Source organism: Dromiciops gliroides, chromosome 4 (assembly GCF_019393635.1).
Source record: "Dromiciops gliroides isolate mDroGli1 chromosome 4, mDroGli1.pri, whole genome shotgun sequence".
In the NCBI taxonomy this organism is placed as follows: Eukaryota; Metazoa; Chordata; class Mammalia; order Microbiotheria; family Microbiotheriidae; genus Dromiciops; species Dromiciops gliroides.
In genome coordinates this window covers 23,743,133-23,762,914 of record NC_057864.1, presented here as the reverse complement: position 1 = coordinate 23,762,914, position 19,782 = coordinate 23,743,133, and the positions used below count along the sequence as shown (strand labels likewise).

The 19,782-nt window shown below is 42.5% G+C and overlaps 1 long non-coding RNA gene across 1 annotated transcript; it reads right to left on the bottom strand.

Annotated features, from left to right (window-relative positions):
* Positions 1-4,809: 4,809 nt before the first annotated feature.
* LOC122752583 lies at positions 4,810-11,162 on the bottom strand. The gene is made up of 3 exons (XR_006356195.1): positions 10,978-11,162; positions 8,965-9,004; positions 4,810-5,141 (listed from the first exon to the last, which is right to left on the bottom strand). It is a non-coding gene; the product is annotated as an uncharacterized LOC122752583 (long non-coding RNA).
* Positions 11,163-19,782: the final 8,620 nt, after the last annotated feature.

The window sequence follows — 19,782 nt, the reverse complement described above, 5'->3', positions numbered from 1 at the left end:
TGAGGGAGAAAAAGGTGGTTCCCGGGAAAGGCGAGCAAGGTTAGGGCAGGAAAGGAAGGAGATAAACTGTCTCTCCTCCCTCCACGATTGCCAGGTGGTCACATGGTCCCTTCCTGGGGCCAACTTCTGTCTTCTTATCATGGAAATCCCTTTCCTCACGTTCTTATCTTTACTGAGCTTGGCCCTGGCTTTCTTCAGCACCTTTTTCCTCTGGAGTACTCCTCTACAGTTAACCAATTCCCTTTCATCCCAGAGCTCTTCCTCTTACTTTCTTTTTACCTTTTGATGCCAATCGCAGCCTACTTTTCTCCTAAAGACGTCACCTCACGCTCTCCAAGGTTCAGGGCTTCACACTTATCCCAGGAGGAGCCATTGGTCCTTTGGAGCTTTCTTCTGCCGTCTGTCTTCAGCATCTTCTCCAACTCACTTCATCTAGTCTAAGTCCTTGTTATCGCTCTCCTTTCCTAATACATGCTTCAGTCACAGTCGTCTTCTCCACCCCAACCCCTGCCCCATTTTAAAACCTTGGTTTCAGGGGCAGCTAGGTGGCACAGTGGATAGAGCACTGGCCCTGGATTCAGGAGGACCTGAGTTCAAATCTGGCCTCAGACACTTAACACTTACTAGCTGTGTGACCCTGGGCAAGTCACAACCTCAATTGCCTAAAAAGAAATGGAGGACTGAATCAATTTCTCTATCATAATTAAAACCTTGGTCTCCCAGCCCCTTAACACCTCCATAGGAGCACCCTTCTATTGGGACCTCCCATGCCCATACCTTGGAGTTCTCAGACTCTGCTTGTACCTGATCCAGTCATAGGACCTTCGACCTTCCCTTCCAGCCATCCCCAACATTACTCCTAGCATCCAGTCTGTCCTTGAATATCTCCAGGGACAGGAAACTTTGCTGCCTTATCAAGTGGTAACTGACTCCACTTTGGCCTAGTTTTAATTGTAGGACATTTCCCCTTGTATCCAGCAGAAATACACCTTCCCTTTACACTGTGGTTCTAGTTCTACCTTTTGGGTATTTGTTGTATTTTTTTTTTTAAAGTTCTGACAGCCTCTTCTCTTCTATAAGACCAGCAACCCTGCCAGTGCTTCCAGGGCAAATCTTTTCACCCACTAGAATGCATTATACAGAAGCATTGCTGGACCCTAGAGCTTGAAGGAACTTTGAGATCATCTAGTCTAACACCTTTATTTTACAGTAAAGGAAGCCGGGATCTCTTAACAGACCTGAACATTCCACAGTTTGTCATTTTAGAACCCTGTATATAGGAGTCATCTTTAACTCTAGTAGTGAATCTCTACTGCTAAGCATCCTTCAAAATAACTCTGAAGACAAGGTGGCTGCTGAACCACCCTCCAGATACAAGCTGCCTTAAGGAGAAAAACAAGAAAAAAGCTTAGTTTACACTGTTAATGAAGTTTCATTTCACCTTTTTTTTCTTTTTTCTTTTTTAAAGAAAAAGAAACTGGGGCCCAGAGAGAGGAAGTGGCAGCCATCTGTTGCAGTAGATCAAAGGGTCAACTACCACTATGCATTTAGGGGAAGGAGGGCATATAGGTGGGCAGGGAAGAATCTCAAGGGCATCCATCAGGGGGAATGACAGCAGCAGTAGTTTGGCAGAAAGTTGAGTTGCTGTCAGAGAACATGGACAATAGAAGACTCACAAAATCTTCTAACTGGAAGGAACCTGGAAGGCCATAGAGTCCCTTTGGAATGGGGAGCCCTTTTCCAATGCTAGACAGTTGTTTTTTTGTTTTGTTTTGTTTTTTAGTGAGGCAATTGGGGTTAAGTGACTTGCCCAGTGTTAAGTGTCTGAGGCTGGATTTGAACTCAGGTCCTCCTGACTCCAGGGCCGGTGCTCTATCCACTGCGCCACCTAGCTGCCCGCTAGACAGTTTTTAATGCTTGTTTGACCTTACTTATGTGGTACTTCTACCATCGGTCCCTTCTCCCAACATCCTAGTTCAGGATCTCCATGGCAGGAGTACTATAATACTCTCCTAACTACAGGACAGGGTTCAGAAAGGGCCGGAGGAACCAAGGTTTGTGAACATTCCACAAGTGAAAAAAGGATGGACCCTAGGGAAAAGCAGGGGAGGGAAATGTCAGGGCTCATAACAACAACGACAAAAATCAGCATTTATGTAGCATCTACTATGTGCCAGGCACTATGCTAAATCTTTACAAATATTATTTCATTTGATCTGTGTTATGTAGGTTTGCATGGGAAACCAAAGCAATGGATTATCACGTTAGTGATACATATACTATTATCATTTAGTGATACATACACTATTCTGATTTGCAGGGTCCCTGAAAGGTAAAGGTAGGGTAAAGGTATCTGTCACCCAACATGCCAGCCATCCAGAGAGGTTGCTGATATTTATGCACATGGACCCAGAATTAGTTCACATAATTCATGATATTCTTTGAATATTAAAAGGCAGCAAAGCAAAGGGCAACTGGGCTAATGAAATTATAATAGTAAATGGTTAAACACTGTGGCCAGGCTCAGGGTGAACAGTTTTCATAGTATTCCAGGTTTGTTTTTTTTTTAAGGGATTTAGTTCAGATGACTAGATCTAGAAAAGGAATAGAGTCTCTTGCCCCCTCTCCTCCTCGGACACATCGCATATAGGCTGACCTGTGATCATAACTTTTTACCCTCAAGACTACTCTTGGTCTTCATTTAATCTCATGTCACCTACATAAAGATGTTCCAACTCACATTTGGCCATCACTTATTAACTTGTGTGACCGTGGGCAAAATCACAGTGAGATTTGTTCTTGGTTCAACAACCTGAATAATAGCGTGCTTTTCTTAGATGGAACCTGGGGCTAGGAATTTGGAGAGTCATTGTAGAAGGAGGTTGTTAGCTGTGAAAAACTTATTTGTTGTAATAATTTCTTGCATCTATTTGATGTGGCAAAAGCAGTCTAGTGGGGAGAGTGCTAGAACTGCTTAATAATATAGACATCCCAGGAATGCTGGGAGGATCAAATGAGATGATGCAGGTAAAATACTTAGTCACCCTTAAAGGCTCTATAAATGAGAGCCATTATTATCATTAATTATTATTACTATAATACACTAAGATTGACAAAACACTTTCACATAACCCTGTGAGTTTATGTAAATACGAACTTTCCTCTCCTGATAAAGACACCAGGCTCAAAGAAGTTAGGTGTTGTTTGCAGTTAAATGGTTCCTCCTAAGCCTCTTTAAGCCCCAGGATCTGAGACTCAGAGCTGCAGAGGGCCTTGGAGGCCACCTCGTCCAACCTCTTCATTTTACACATAGGAAAACTGAGGCACAGAGATGTCATGACTGGTTTAGCGTAACAGCCAGTAAGTGTCTGAGGCAGAATGTGAACTCGGCTCTTCCTGGCTCCGAATCCACTCTACCTACATGTAAACCACCTCTTTTCCACGTAATCAAAAGTGGCTGGAGCAGGGTTTTCTGCAGTCCTAGAAGGAGACATTGTGGTTTTGTGGCTAGGTTACGAGTGGGCCGGGAGAAGTGCCCCACCCCCCACCCCCTTTCAGTAATCTAGAACAGGATTTCTTACTTTGGCTCTGAATTAGACTTGTGACTTATCCTTGGAAAAGTAACTCTCTCGTTTGGTTTCACTTTCTGAAAAAACGCACAGTAATAATATTTGCTACATATCTTCCAACTTCAGGATAAGCGCCAATGTGTTGGCTTTTGGCAATATTCTTCCTGCACACAAATCTTCACATCTGTTTGGTGGAATCCAGGCACACTCTGTTTTGAAGGCAGACTTTGAACTCTCAAGGTCCCTCCCAGGCTTAGAGTAACAAAAAGAAATCGGGAAGGATGATAACCACAAGAATCGACAAATAACAATAGCATATGAAGAACTTTTCAGCTAAGAAAGTTTTGAAAGTACAGCTCAACTAATACACATTTACAGATAATTTTAGCTCAAAAGGGTAAATCCTTGAGTCATTGGTGGGGAAGGCAAGCTGGAGTTATCTCAGAAGAACAAAGATTTTATTTTGTTTTGTTTTGACAAAAAGAGACCCATATTCATTCCTGATAAGAATCCCAAATACTTTGACTGAATTTAAAGTGAGACAACTTGTTCTGCCATTGCCTGTAGGTCCTCAAGCTTTCTGAGCCTTTATTTCCTCGCTTGTAAAATGGGGATAATAATTCTTATGCTTGCCTGTCTTATGAGGTAGTGGTAAGAAGTAAATGAGATGAATAAAGTCTTTGTTAAATCAGCTAATTTGATGCATTATTTGCAGATTCTGCCACCTCAAAGGCCTATGAGTATGTATCCCCAGGGCAGAAACAGCTGCTAATTTTCTTTTCCATTCTGTAATTGATGGGAAATTACCTTACTATGATGTCAGTGTGACTGTTCAGTTTTTGGAAATAGACCATCAGTCAGTCTCCTATTTTTAGCTGAAACACTGAAGTTTTTTAAGTTTGTTGTTGTTGTTTTGTTTCCGAACCCTTTCTATGAAACCTCCAGAACTGAAATTTCTGCGCTTCAGTTTAGTTTTAATACTCACGTTTACACACAGACTCACAGACACAAATATGTGTTTATGTATGTATATATGTGTATATATATATATGTGTGTGTGTGTGTGTGTGTATCTGTCTATCACTATCCATCTATCATCTATCTGATATGGGGAGAAAGCATGTGGGTCCTTAGGATTCCTCTGTAAAGAATTACACTCTAGCGCAAGTCCTGTTTAGGAATAAAAGAACAGGTTTATTGGGGTACAAGAGAAACTGGCCGGGAGGAAGGTTTTGGAGAAACAAAATGCTTTCCTCCCCGACTAGCTTGGGGAGCAGTCTTTTTTAGGGTTCAGATGGTGTGGGTAAGAATGTCCCTTATTGGGTGATGGTCTGTGGGTGCTCTGGTGGTAGGCTGAGGTGGGTGATGACTGGTTGTGAGCAATCTGGTGATAGGCGTTAACTCCATCCTGGTGGGTCCGAGCAGTCTGCTGGTGGGTCCGAGCAGTCTGCTGGTGGGTCCGAGCAGTCTGCTGGTGGGCGGTTCCAGATAGTCTTCTCCTGGTGTAGTCACTCCCAACAGGATTACCTCATCCAGGTGCTCAGGAGGACTGGAATGCCGGGGGTGGTGGTCCTAGAGCATGCTCAATTCAATCTGATGCTGCTTATCTTTTTTGGGTGTGTATGTCCTTGATTGAGCTCAAGGAGAGGCCTACTTGATTTCAAGGGAAAACTCCTGAGGTTTCAAGGAAAAAGTTCCTTGACCTCCCCAGACAACTTTTGGGGTAACTGGGGCCCACAATCCTCCCATAACATATCTATCCATCATCCATCTATCTACCCATCTATGTACACATACACAGACCTTTATGTCACCTCTTCTCACATAACACTTCACTTCCCTGGCATGTTGATCCTGCCCAGATAACTTGAGGATTCCACTGTCCGACATTGTGCAGAGTTCCAACTTCTATTACTGACCTACACTTCCTAAGGCTAGAAGAAAGCACGGACTTAAAGGTCAAAGAGAACAAACGATGCCCATGCAGAGCCGATTAGACATATGGACAGTAAGGACAGGCCCCCCCCCCCCTGGTGGGGGCAGAGGCTGCTGGTGTCCCCATTTTGCAGATGCAGAAATGAAAGCCGAGAGGTTGTTTATATCTTGCCCAGCTCCCTCACCTCAGCTAAGCAAGTGTGTGAGGTGGGATTTGAACTCAACACAAAGCTCTTAGCCTCTGTGCCCACAAGGAGCAGCCTTTGTAGTCCTACTTCCTATAGACATGCCCCCACCCCCTCACCCCCTCACCCCCAGCTGTGCTGCCTCTGATGTGCCTTCTTTAATGCAATTTTTTTTTATGGGGCAATGGGGTTAAGTGACTTCCAGGGTCACACAGCTAGTTAAGTGTTAACTGCCTGAGGCCGGATTTGAACTCAGGAACTCCTGAATCCAGGGCCGGTGCTTTATCCACTGCGCCACCTAGCCGCCCCTGATGTGCCTTCTTGATACCTCCCTCATTCTAATCAGAGCCATGATCTATCTGGGCCGTGGCTCCTCTGCTTGCCTCTATAATGGTGCTCATCAGTCTATCTATAGCTTCCTGTAACTTCCAGCAGAGTGCAGGACCACTGCTTCCAGCCTCTTTCCCTGTGCCAGTTCTAATGTGTCCCTCCCCGCAAGGCTGTAGCTCAGTAGACAATGGTTGTAGTTGTCCCCTTTTCCAGGAAATCAGCTTTCTGTCAGAAGCCTCAGAGTCAGTCAGTCACAGAACCTCGGTGTGCCAGACACTGCCCTGAGGGCTGGGGATAGAAAAAGAGGCAAAAGATAGTCCCTGCCCTCAGGGAGCTCACAGTCTAATGGGGAAAAGCACCTCACAGTTCTGGAGATGCAGACATTACTCAATATGCATCTTAAGGCTAGGGTATTATCTTCTGAATTTCCCCTTTGTTCCACTTCCTTTATACAATCTTTGGTCTCTCACAGTTCTCCAAAGGGTCAGGAACACAACATTCCTACCCTGAGCAGCTTCATTCCCATCATTTCCTTGGGTCAAGGTGGCTCTTTAGTCTGATGTTCTTTCTGCTCCAGCACCTGGTTGATTCTTAACGTTTGGCAGAACCCCACTTCGCTCCCCATTTATCCTATCAAAGATTCCTCGGGGCCCTCTAGGTACAACTGAGTGGGTAGATTCATTCAGATTACTAACCTTGATTCAGTTTCTTTACCTGTGAAAGGAAGATATTTTACTCCGGGGACTCAAAAGTCCCTTCCACCTCTAAATCTAAGGTACTCTAAAATGATACCTGGAGCTGCTGCTTTCCATGCCATCCAAGGTAGATAGATGGAACTGAGTGAGAGCCAAGCAATCATTCCCCCCCAGCCCCCACCCCTTTGCTCTTAAAAAATTTCATTTTTAATTCATGGAATAAAACAAGAATTTTAGTAACATTCAACCAAATTATCATGTAAATTTTTCTTCCCTCCCTTCCCCTTTGCCCTCTCCACTTCAGAGATGCCTACCAGGGAAGCTAGGTGGTGCAGTGGATAGGGCACAGGCCCTGGATTCAGAAGGACCTGAGTTCAAATTCGGCCTCAGACACTTGACACTTACTAGCTGTGTGACCCTGGGCAAGTCACTTAACCCCAATTGCCTCACCAAAAAAAAAAGAGAGATGCATACCATTAGACACAAATAGGAATGTATGTGCGTGTATATCTATCTATATCTATAGCTATATCTATCTATATCTTTCTCTGGAAGCACATAGTGTCTCTTCATATGTCATAGTTAATTTGGATATTTATAATAGACAAAATAACTTATTTGCTCAAAGTTGTTCTTAAAACAATATTGCATGCCAGTGCTAGGTTTCTATCCCCAAGATATCCCCCAAAGAGAAAAAGACCTATTTGTACAAAAATATGGCAGCTCTTTTTGTGGTGGGTAAGAATTGGAAATCAAAGGAATGCCCATCAATTGGGGAATGGCTAAACAAGCTGTGGTATATGATGGTGATGGAATATTATTGTGCTATAAGAAATGACAAACAGGACGATTTCAGAAAGGCCTGGAAAGATTTGTTTGAACTGATGTCTAGTGAAGTGAGCAGCACCAGGAGAATGCTGTACACAGTGACAGCAATGTTGTTTGATGAACTGTGAATGACTTAACTATTCTCAGCAATGTAATGATCCAAGACAATCCCAAAAGACTAATGATAAAGCATACAATCCACCTCTAAAGAAAGAACTAATATCGATTGATCACAGACTGAAGCATGCTATTTTTACTTTCTTTCATTTTTTTTCTTTTATTCACGTTTCCATTTATTTATTTATTTTGTTGAAAGTTTTGAGTTCCAAATTCTATCCCTCTCTCATTCCCTCCCTCCCTCCCCTACCCATTCTCTGAGGTGGTGAGCAATCAGATATAGGTTACACATGTGCAATTTATGTAAAACATGACCATATTAGTCATTTTATTTAAAAAGACTCAAGTAAAAAAAAAAGAAAATGCAAAGTAGCACGCTTCAGTCTGTGCTCATTCAATATCAGTTCTTTCTCTGGAGATAGATAGTCTGCTTTATCATTAGTCCTTTGGGATTTTCTTAGATCATTATATTGCTGAGAGTAGTTGAGTCATTCACAATTGCTCATAGAACACTAATGCTGTCACTGTGCACAATGTTCTCCTGGTTCTGCTCCCTTCACTATACATCAGTTCATATAAGTCTTTCCAGATTTTACTGAAATCATCCTGCTTGTCATTTCTTATAGCACAATAATATTCCATTACAATCATATACTACAGCTTTTTTAGTCATTCCCCATTTGATGGGCATTCCTTTGATTTATAATTCTTATCCACCCCAAAGAGTTGCTATAAATATTTTTTGTACAATTTTTTTCTCCTTTTCTCTTTTTCACAGTTACTGTTATAAACTGTTATAAACTCCATTCTATTCCTTTCCCCATGATATTTACTCCATTATCTATCTTCTTTCACCCTATCTTTCTTCAAAGGGGGTTTGCTTCTGACTGCCCCTCCCCCAATCTGCCCTCCCTTCTTTCACCCCTCCCTCCTTATCCCCTTCCCATCCTACCCTCCTGCAGGAAGATTACTTCACCCAATTGAGTGTGTATGTTAATCCCTCCTTGAGCCAACTCTGATGAGATTAAGGTCTTTGAGCCAATTCTGATGCGTGAGGTTCGTTCACTGCCCTGCTCCTTCCCCATCTCTCCCCCCACTCCATTATGCCCTTTCCTGTTTCTTTCATGTGGGATTTCACCCCATTCTACCTCTCCCTTGCCCCATCCCCCAATACATTCCTCTCACCCCTCAATTTTATCCTAAATATGTCATCATGGGGCAGCTAGGTGATACAGTGGACAAAGCACCCACCCTGGACCTAGGAGGACCCGAGCCCAAAGCTGGCCCCAGTCACAAGACACTCACCTACTGTTCGTCCCCAGGCATGTCATCCAACTCTGACCGCCTCACACACACACACAAAAAGATAAAAAATAAATGCTTTACAGATATCATTGCTTCATAATCAGTTCCCACCTATGCCCTCTGTCTAAATTTATTTCTATCATCTGCCCTAATACTGAGAAATGTCTTATGAGTTAGGCCTATCATCTTCCCATATAGGAATGTAAGAAGTTAAACCTTTTAACATCCCTTTTAATTTCTTTTTCCTGTTTACCTTTTTATGCTTCTCTAGGGTCTTGTATTTGAAAGTCAAATTTTCCATTCAGTTCAGGTCTTTTCATCACAAATACCTGAAAGTCCTCTTTTTCATTGAAGTCTTATTTTTCCCCCCTGAAAGATTATACTCAGTTTTTCTGGGTAGGTGATTTTTGGTTGTAATCCCAATTACTTTGCCCTCTGGAATATCATATTCCATGCCCACCAATCCTTTAATGTAGAGGCTGCTAGATCTTGTGCTATTATGACTGTGGCTCCATAGTACTTGAATTGTTTCTTTCTGGCTGCTTATAATATTTTCTCATTGACCTGGGAACTCTGGAATTTGGGTATGATATTCCTGGAAGTTTTTATTTTGGGATCTCTTTCAGGATGTGATTGGTGGATTCTTTCAATTTCTATTTTACCTTCTGCTTCTAGAATACCAGGGCAATTTTCCCTGACAATTTCCTGGAAGATGATGTCTAAGTTCTTTCCTTGGTCACGGTTTTCAGGTAGTCCAAAAATTTTAAAATGATCTCTCCTGGATCTATTTTCCAGGTCAGCTACTTTTCCAAGGAGATATTTCACATTGCCCTATATATTTTTTATTCATTTGGATTTGCTTTATTGTGTCTTGATTTCTCATAGTCATTTGCTTCTATTTGTTCAATTCTAATTAAAAAAAAATTTTTGTGGGGCAATGAGGGTTAAGTGACTTGCCCAGGGTCACACAGCTAGTAAGTGTCAAGTGTCTGAGGCTGGATTTGAACTCAGGTCCTCCTGAATTCAGGGCCAGTGCTTTATCCATTGCACCACCTAGCTACCCCCAATCCTAATTTTTAATCAATATTTTTCTTCAGAGAGCTTTTGTATCTCCTTTTCCATTTGGCTAATTTGGCTTTTCAAGCTATTGACTTTTTTTTCATGACCCTCCTTCATCACTCTCATTTCTCTTTCCATTTTTTCCTCTACCTCTCTTACTTTTCCCTCTACCTCTCTTATTTTATCTTCAAAGTCCTTTTTGAGTGCTTCTATGGCCTGAGACCAATTCACGTTTTTCTTGGAAGCTTTGGATGTAGGAGCCTTCATGTTGCTATCTTCTTCTGAGGGTGCACCTCAATCTGTGGTCCTCATCTTTCTCTTTCTGCTCATCTTGACAGTCTTTTAATTGATTCTTAACTCCTTCTCAACAACTGGAGAAGAGCTGAGAAGCTCAGAAGCAAAAAGAATGCTTGATCATGAGTGGAAAGGAATCTTAGAGAGTATTTGGTTCAACTCTCTTCATCTTAGAGATGAGGAAATGGAACCCAAAAAAGGAAAAATGCTATTGTTTACATAGTTATAATCAATGCATATAGCGTCTGCATCACTTCACGTGTCTTCCTGTCTTTCTTTGTATTCATCATAACTATGTAAACAATAGCAATAAGAGCATCATTGATATTCTTGTTAATAATAATAGTAATCAATCATAACAATAAAACTTGGGAAAATACTCATGGGCCACATTTTGTTCAGCTCTTCTCCAGTTGTTGAGTATATCGGTTGTTTCCATTCCCTCTCTTCTCAAGTCTGTTTCATTTATCCAGTGTTGATTTACCAGACTAGATTACTTTTCCAAGCTGTTGTGCTAATTACAGGTTAGGGGAACTAAAGACAGCCAGAATGACAAATGGAATCCACAGCATAGCACTGGAGCTTATGCTGAAGTGATTCAAAGCTATTTATAGACCAGCAGTGATACTGATACCATTAGTTAATCAGCCTTTCCATTACCTTTCATTAGCAGATGATTCTCCCATCATTTTCTAGTTAATTCCTAGTTATTAACACTCTCTTTGTATATAAGGCATGGCAGTGCTGAATGACTTGTCTTCAGAAATGTTAGTGCTGGAACTGAGATCAGTACTCAGAGATGCAGACACATAAACACCTAGGAAAGGTAGTGTGGGATAACAGAGCGTATTAGAATCAGAAAGATGAGGTTTGTACCCACTCCTGACCTTTCCCAGCTATGTGGTGATTAGCAAATCAGCTAACTTTTCCAAGCTTCTGTTTATTCATCTGTAACCCTTGGCTTAAAAGGCCAATTGCGTGAGACTCTCTTCTCATTGATGGAGATGGATTACTCATGCTATGTGCCTGCATGGCAAGGGAGGGAGGGAGAGAGGAGAAATTGGAGAGAGGGGAAGAGAAGAGAAGCTCTTTTGACTTCCTGCTTTGAGAGAGAAGTTGCACTTATATTTAAGGGAGGAGATAGAATTCTAACCTGGTATCCCATATCTCCGAGGAGAGAAGAGTCATTGATCCCTGGCCCCTGCCTCCCCTCCTGGCAGGAGTAACAGTCTCCCTTGGGGAAGGGTGGGGGAAGGAAACCTTAGAGGTATCTGTTCTCACCTCAATGTCAACTATCTCTTGACAGACCCACATAGAATGAGCCAAGCAAAGTGGCACCCAACCCCCCCCATATGCCCTTACACATTTGTAAGATGGAGAGGATGATACCTGAAGTATCTGCTAATTATAATACATGTTTTTTTGTGTGTGTGTGAGGCAATTGGGGTTAAGTGACTTGCCCAGGGTCACACAGCCAGTAAGTAAGTGTTAAGTGTCTGAGGCCGGATTTGAACTCAGGTACTCCTGACTCCAGGGCCGGTGCTCTATCCACTGCGCCATCTAGCTGCCCCTTAATTATAATACATGTTTAACAGTTCAAGGGAGATAATCAGTGTAATGTACTTTGCCCCTAAGCCATGATCATTTTACTAAGGCTCTGATTCAGTTGTTCAATAGTGTGTGCCCACAGTATGCAGTTGGCTTGCAGAATGAAATGGCACAAGTATGGCCCATGCACCCCCAGCTCTGGAATTCCCCACTGCTTAGGCATTGGCAGGAGGTACAGTGTAAGACAGGCACTCCTCAAGATGCTTAAGACTCTGTCCCAGAACTGAATGGGGACCTCTAAAATCCAGGTCAGGTGTGGATACCCAGAGAGTAGTATTCTTCTTCTTTTTTTTTTTTTTAGTGAGGCAATTGGGGTTAAGTGACTTGCCCAGGGTCACACAGCTAGTAAGTGCTCTATCCACTGTGCCATCTAGCTGCCCCCGAGTAGTATTCTTCTAACAGACTCATCAGGAACCTGGAGTCAGGGAGAAAGTGAGCTCTTTGAGTCCCCATAGTGCCTAGTGCATGACAAATGCTTAATACCTGTTTGCTGAATTGAAATAAAATAGCAAAGTTTTTAATTGGGACAGGATTACAAGGTGAATAATGGGAAAGTCCAGCAATAAAAGCATCCTTGGCTCCTGGACACAAAGGAAAATAATTGCTTTGCTAGAGGTAAAGGAAGGCCAAGAGGGAGAGGGAGGACATGAGCCAGCCCTAGAGTATGGCTGGATTGAAGGTGGGTAGAAGGTCTGTTTGGACAGCTTCTGAATCCCTGATTACAGCTTCTACACTTTCCACTGCTTTCCACTGTCCATCAGTTCTCCTTATCTTTCTTTCAGCAGCCTGCACGCAGGCTGTGCCCTGCTGCAGAAACCTTCCTCATCCAGCCCAGAAGTCCTCATTGTCTTCCTGATAAAATCTTCCTGATTCAATTACCTGGTGTCAGAGGCACAGCATCTCATGGAAAATGGAGTCCTGGGGACTTCTCCCAGTAAGTGATTATTCTTCATGTTTATATATTGTGGGGGATGTAGTCTGATGGAAAATGTAGTCCCTCAGATGTGCCCACATTTCATTAATAACTGTAGTCCACAAAGATGAAGCACTCTACCTGCCATTTACCAGAGAAGTGATGAACTGAAATTGGAAAAGCAGACATACATTTTGGGATATGGCTAATGTGGGAATATATCTTATTGGAGATATATATATATATATATAATATATTATAAGAATTTCTTTTATTGTTTATTGGTGGTATGGGGAATGGGAGGGAAGGGGTGATCATAAATGCTTGAAATTAAAAAATAAAAATAATTCAATACACCATCTCTCTCCCCCCACCCAAAAGGGGGAATTCTGGTTGAGGGATGCTGAGCATTAACTCAGAAGGTGTTTCTGCTTTATTATAGGTTAGGGAATAAAGTAGAAAATCTGCCCTAGACAAAACGATTTTTCTTTAGGATTACTCAGCTTATCTTCCCCCCAGCCTTGTCAGTGGCTCAGTCTTCCTCTCTTTCCCCTATTTCGGTTGGTAGTTGTATTTGTGTATTCTCTACTTTAAACCCCACCCCACTCAGCTCTGCAGAAAGTTCCCTGAGACCCCAAGTATTTGCATTCCTTCCTCTGTGCTCCTAATCTTAGTGATTGGCTCCTAGTTCTCAGGAATGATCTAAGAAACACATTCACACTAAAGAACCAAGATAGATAGTAAGATAGATAAGTAAGATAAATCTTACTACTGATACTAATTCACATTTCTCTGTCACTTTAAGGTTTACAAAGTACTTTCTTTACAGCCATCCTGTGAAGCAGATTCATACTAATATAATCACTCCCATTTTTCAGATGAGTAAGCTGAGAGGGATTGAGCAAATTGCCCATGCTCAGACAGCTTTTAAGCAGCAAAGCTAGTGTGTGACCCCAGTTCCTGACTTCAAATCCAAAACTCTTTGTTCTGTCACAGCCAGGAGTATTTTTATCTTCACAGAAAACAACAACAACAAAAAACCTCCAAACAAACAAACCCATATCAATCTTCAAAGGTGGAATTAAAGTATCAAGAGCTGGGTGAAGAAAGTAGTTGGGTATAAGGAATACAGGCTCCTTATGAGACAGAGTTGATTAGAACAGGGAAAGCTAATGAAATGTAATATGGAGATCGAAAACCTAGGAAGGGAATACAAGGAAGTAGAAGACATGAGACTTAGTCTAAAGAACTATGGAATGGAGAATTTGGTGAGGAGGGGGAGAAAGTGAAGCAGGAAACAGGGAAGCTTAGCTTTGGTTTTTGGCAGCCATGGGTGGGCTTAAAAGCACCAAGTTTGCTTTCAAAACATTCTGCTGTGGATCATATACAGCTAGGGGTTGGAGATGTAGTTTTTTGTTTTTTGTTTTTTTTTGGTGGGGCAATGAGGGTTAAGTGACTTGCCCAGGGTCACACAGCTAGTAAGTGTCGAGTGTCTGAGGCTGGATTTGAACTCAGGTCCTCCTGAATCCAGGACTGATACTTTATCCACTGCAGTGCCACCTAGCTGCCCCTCCAGTCTTCTTATATCTTAGAACTCCCCACCCACGTACACTAGGATCCAGTGACACTGGGCTCCTTGCTGTTCCTCATGCAAAATACTCCATCTCCCCAGTCTGCACATTTTTACTAGGTGTTCCATGCCTGAAGTTCTCTTTCCTCTGTCTCTTGCCTTCTATGGCTCCCTCCAAGTCCCAGCTACAATCCCCCCTTTTACAGAAAACCTTTCCCTGTCCCTCTTCATTCTGGGGGCTTCCTTTCCTCTGCTGATCATTCCAAGCTATCCTTCATGTACCTTGTTTGAACATAGTTGTTTGCACGTGTAACCTGAGTAGCAAAGCCCTTTGGTAAGGGACTCTCTCCTCATTGGTGGAGGGCAATGCTTTGTGCCTGGGGCAGAATTGTTGAGAGAGCAGGCCAGAAGAAAGAACCAATTGCTTTAGTCTCTTTAGATTCTTTTAGTGTCCAATGGATTTTCTGACTTCCAGATTCAAGAGAGAAAATGAGTGATGCCAACCTCTCTTAAGTGTCTGAGGTCGGATTTGAACTCGTCCTCCTGAATCCAGGACTGGTGCTTCATCTACTGTGCCACCTAGCTGCTCCCTTCTTCCCAGACTCTTGACACTTACTATCTGTGTGACCCTGGGTAAGTCACTTAACCCTCATTGCCCTGCAAAAAAAAAAAAGTCTGGGAAGAAGCCAAAACATGTAGAACTTGGGTTGTGTCCTTTTTTCACCTTGCTAGAGCAGAGCCTTCTGGGAATTTCCCTTTGGGTGAAATCAGAGACTCTCTCCCTTGGTTGAGCTGCATTGTCTTGCTCCCAATGGAAGAACTCCTTCATGCTATATTATATTATGTCTATTTAGTCTCATTTCTGTTTTGCTATCAACTTGGATAAATTGTTTTCTTTCCTATTTGCTATGTGACTTCATTGTGGAACTGGTCCTCAGTGGGAAGAAAGGCAATCCTTGGATATAAGGCTTCGGGTCCCTCCTTCCCTGTTCAGAAATGGCAATGAGAAGTTTAGCTTGAATCTGAAAACTATATCCTGAAAACAAATATTGTTAAAAGGAGAAGATAGACATAACTCTAGCCCACTGCCCCTTATCTCTGAGGAGAGCAGAGTGGTGGCCATTCTCTAGCTCCAACCTCCTGCTTCCCCTTTTGGCAGGAATTAAAGTCTCCCCTGGAGACCTGCAAACGGAGGAGATGACAGAGAGGCATCTATTCCTGCCTCCCTTCAGACTCCACATTGAGATACCCCTATATTACACATGGTGTTTCCCTCACTAGACTGTGGGCTCCTTGAGAGCACATGGGCTGCATTTTTGTTTCTTTATATCCTCAGATTAGCACAATGCTTGGCATGTAAAATGCATCTAATAAATGCTTTAATAAATAGGGAAGTTATTGAATGGGGGGAGGTCTTTGTATCAAATTTCTTAGATAAGAGTTTAGTGTCTAAAATAGATATCAAGAAGGTATATGAGACCAAAAAACCAATCCTCAATAGATAAGTGGTCAAAGTATATGAGCAACAGTTAACAAGGAAAGAACTGCAAACTGTTAATAACCACAAGAATGTTCCAAATCATCAATCATTAGATAAACACAAGGCAAAACAACCTTGAGATTTCATTCAACAAATTGTCAAAGATGACAATAGATGAGAAGAGTCAATGTTGGGGGATGGTGGAGCTATGAATCAGTAAACCATTTAAATAATAATAGCTAATCTCCATATAGCACTTTAGGAAATATATTATGGGGGTAAGCAAAAGGAAATGAGGTACAGGGGACCTCCTACAATTGGTAGAATGCCATTGTTGGGGGCCTGAAGCCAGTGGCTGAGAGCCTAGACACCTGCACCGTGCCCCCTCCCCAAAGTGCCAGAGAACCCTGGGGAAAAGTTGAAATATAAGATCTCTGGTCTTCAGGCAGTGACGGTCAGAGTAGTCACTGTTTTTAAAAATCTATATCTATATCCGTTTAGGCCTATAAGCTTGTGACTAGTGAGGAAGTTAGGGAAATGCCACGTGGTCAATTCTTTACTAATATTTAATATATTTTAATAATAAATGCTTATTGCCTAAATGGGTACAATAGCCATTAATTTATAAGTATCAATATTTTAGAAAAAACCTAGCCTAGTTCCCCAATAATTTATATAATACAACTCCCTCTACTTTAGTCTTGGCTTGTAGCCTTTTCAAGTTAAATAATTTACCATCAATGCAGTATCTAACCTTGATGCCGTGTTCATCCTCATTGAAGGTGTACGACAACATTGCTGAAAACCTCATGCTAAAAAGCATGGGAGGGGCAGCTAGGTGGCACAGTGGATAAAGCACCAGCCCTGAATTCAGGAGGACCTGAGTTCAAATCTGGCCTCAGACACTTGGCACTTACTAGCTGTGTGACCCTGGGCAAGTCACTTAACCCTCATTGTCCCCTTCCCCCCAAGAAATCCCCACCCCCCCCCCAAATAAAAAGCATGGGAGCAAGCTCACAGCCTTGTTTCACTCCACTGGTAACTGTGAAAGAGCAAGAGAATCATGTGTTAGGCAGAACCCTGGCAAGCACGCTGACATGACATTCACATATAATATTGATGAACTCCAGGCAACCAAATCTGGACATAATTTTCCACAAGCCCTCACAACTGACAGTGCCAAAGGCCTTGGTCAGATCAACCAACGTTGTGTACAGACCTCTGTTCTTTCTCTTGGAGTCATCGGACACCACGTCGACTGTTCCTCGGCCCTTTCTGTCCCTCAGGTAGATGACCATCTTCCAGGTGAAGGATTAGCCTATTAAGGAGGACTCGACTCTGGCAAGAATCTTGCCAGCAGTGAATGAGAGAGAGACCCCGCTGTGATCGTCACGGTAGTAGGAATGGTGGCTTTTGAAAAGAGGAATTGTATTTGGAACTCAAAACTTTAAATAATAATGTTTATAATTTATTTATTTGTTTTTATTTTATTTTTGTGAGGCAATTGGGGTTAAGTGACTTGCCCAGGGTCACACAGCTAGTAAGTGTCAAGTGTCTGAGGTCAGATTTGAACTCAGGTCCTCCTGAATCCAGGGCTGGTGCTCTATCCGCTGTGCCACCTAGCTGCCACGTTTATAATTTTTTTAAGAGGCCTCATAGAGAATAGCACTTGTTTGAAGGTAACTGATCCTACCATTTTTATATAGGCACTATCCATGTTGTCATGTACATTCTAAGCAATAAGCTCTAAACAGTCATTCTGGGACTCAGTTCCCTTGCTGATCAAATGATGGGGTTCCACCTGGAAGGGTCAGTCCCTTCTGGCTCTAAGTCTGTGTGGTCCTATGATCTGGAACTCACAGCTCTGGCTATTCCTTCTCTCATACCCCCTGACCCCATTGGTCACTGTGGGGCAGTTGGAATACTCTTTATTCTCTATCACCACCTCCCTATTCTCCCTCTACCACCATCTCTGAGCACCCTCTCTCTTTTGAGCTTAATGCTACCCAAATTTATCACCCAAACCAGATCTTGATGACTGGTATCTACCAATCCCTGGGTAATTCTTCTTTTTCTCAAGGAATTTAATACCTTGTTCTTGTTCTCCTCCTCTCGCTCTCTCCCTCTCCTCTCGCTCTCTCCCTCTCCTCTCGCTCTCTCCCTCTCCTCTCCCTCTCTCCCTCTCCTCTCGCTCTCTCCCTCTCCTCTCGCTCTCTCCCTCTCCTCTCGCTCTCTCCCTCTCCTCTCGCTCTCTCCCTCTCCTCTCGCTCTCTCCCTCTCCTCTCGCTCTCTCCCTCTCCTCTCCCTCTCTCCCTCTCCTCTCCCTCTCTCCCTCTCCTCTCCCTCTCTCCCTCCCCTCTCCCTCTCTCCCTCTCCTTTCCCTCTCCCTCTCTCCCTCTCCTTTCCCTCTCCCTCTCCCTCTCTCCCTCTCCCTCTCCTTTCCCTCTCCCTCTCTCCCTCTCCTTTCCCTCTCTCCCTCTCCTTTCCCTCTCCTTTCCCTCTCCCTCTCTCCCTCTCCTTTCCCTCTCCTGATCTGAGTTCAAATTTGGCCTCAGACACTTGACACTTACTAGCTGTGTGACCCTGGGCAAGTCACTTAACCCCAATTGCCTCACCAAAAAAAAATGTTTTAGTTTTGAGAATTTTATCTGTTGTGCTCTATTTATGGTATGAGAGATTCTGTGTGTTATGAAAAATGAATATTGTCAGAAATCAATGTTTTGTTTTTGTTTTTTTGAGGTGTTAGCACAAAAGGTCATAATTCTAGAGAATGACTAGTGAGAAAAAAATTTGCATGTTACCAATTTCATTTTGTATTTGTTATTTCATGGTTACTGGGTTAGGAAAAAGTATACTTATCAGAATTAATGTTTTGTTATAAAGAATAGTATGCAAACCAGAGTATTTTCAGCAATTGCTAGCAAAAGATTACACTTTTAGGTAGTTTAGGGAACCTAACCTCCGATTTCCCATAAGTTCAATGAATCAACAGTCATGCAATTTTTACCTTTTTGCTGTTTTTGAGGAATGTTACCCCGGAGAAAGTTGAGGATTCACTGTATCTATCCCCTTTCTTCTTTTCTTAGCACCCTAAATCGGAGACCCTTTCCAGAACCCACTTCCTTGTTTCCCCTTCTATACAGAATTTCAGAGTTGGGTGGAACCCTGGATATCACCTGGTCTAAACAGTTCTAGAGAAGGAATCTACTCTATGACAACTTCATTAAATGGTTATATACCCTCCAGGGAGGGGCAACTCACTCTCTCAAGGAAGCCCATACTGTTGGGAAAGCTGTAAATGTTGAGAAGTTTTTCTTTTACATTGATGGTATTGTAGAAAGAGCCCTAGGCTAGCAGTCAGGAGCCCTGAGTTTTAGTCTTGGCTCTGTTCATTTTCTGTGTGACACTGGGCGAGTCCATTTCTTTCTTGGGTCTCAGTTTCCCTTTCTGAAGGGGCTTGAATATATTATATCTAAGGGTCCTTCCTTGTTTAGCAGACTATCTTTTTAAATTAATTTGTGTGTGTGTGTGTGTGTGTGTGTGTGTGTGTGTGTGTGTGTGTGTGGCAATTGGGGTTAAGTGACTTGCTCAGGGTCACACAGCTAGTAAGTGTTAAGTGTCTGAGGTCAGATTTGAACTCAGGTCCTCCTGAATCCAGGGCCGGTGCTCTATCCACTGTACCATCTAGCTGCTCCCTAGCAGACTATTTAAAAAAAAAAAAGTTCTAACATTCTATATTCTAATTTTTCTTCCATGCTCTGGAATTAAAGTCCCAGCTCTAATATTCTGTTTTAAGGTTTTTCCCAGCACTAATATTTTATGTTGCTTTTATAGGATTTTTTTTTTTAGTATTATGTCCAATTCATTGATCTGTTCTTTCTCTTTTTGCTGATT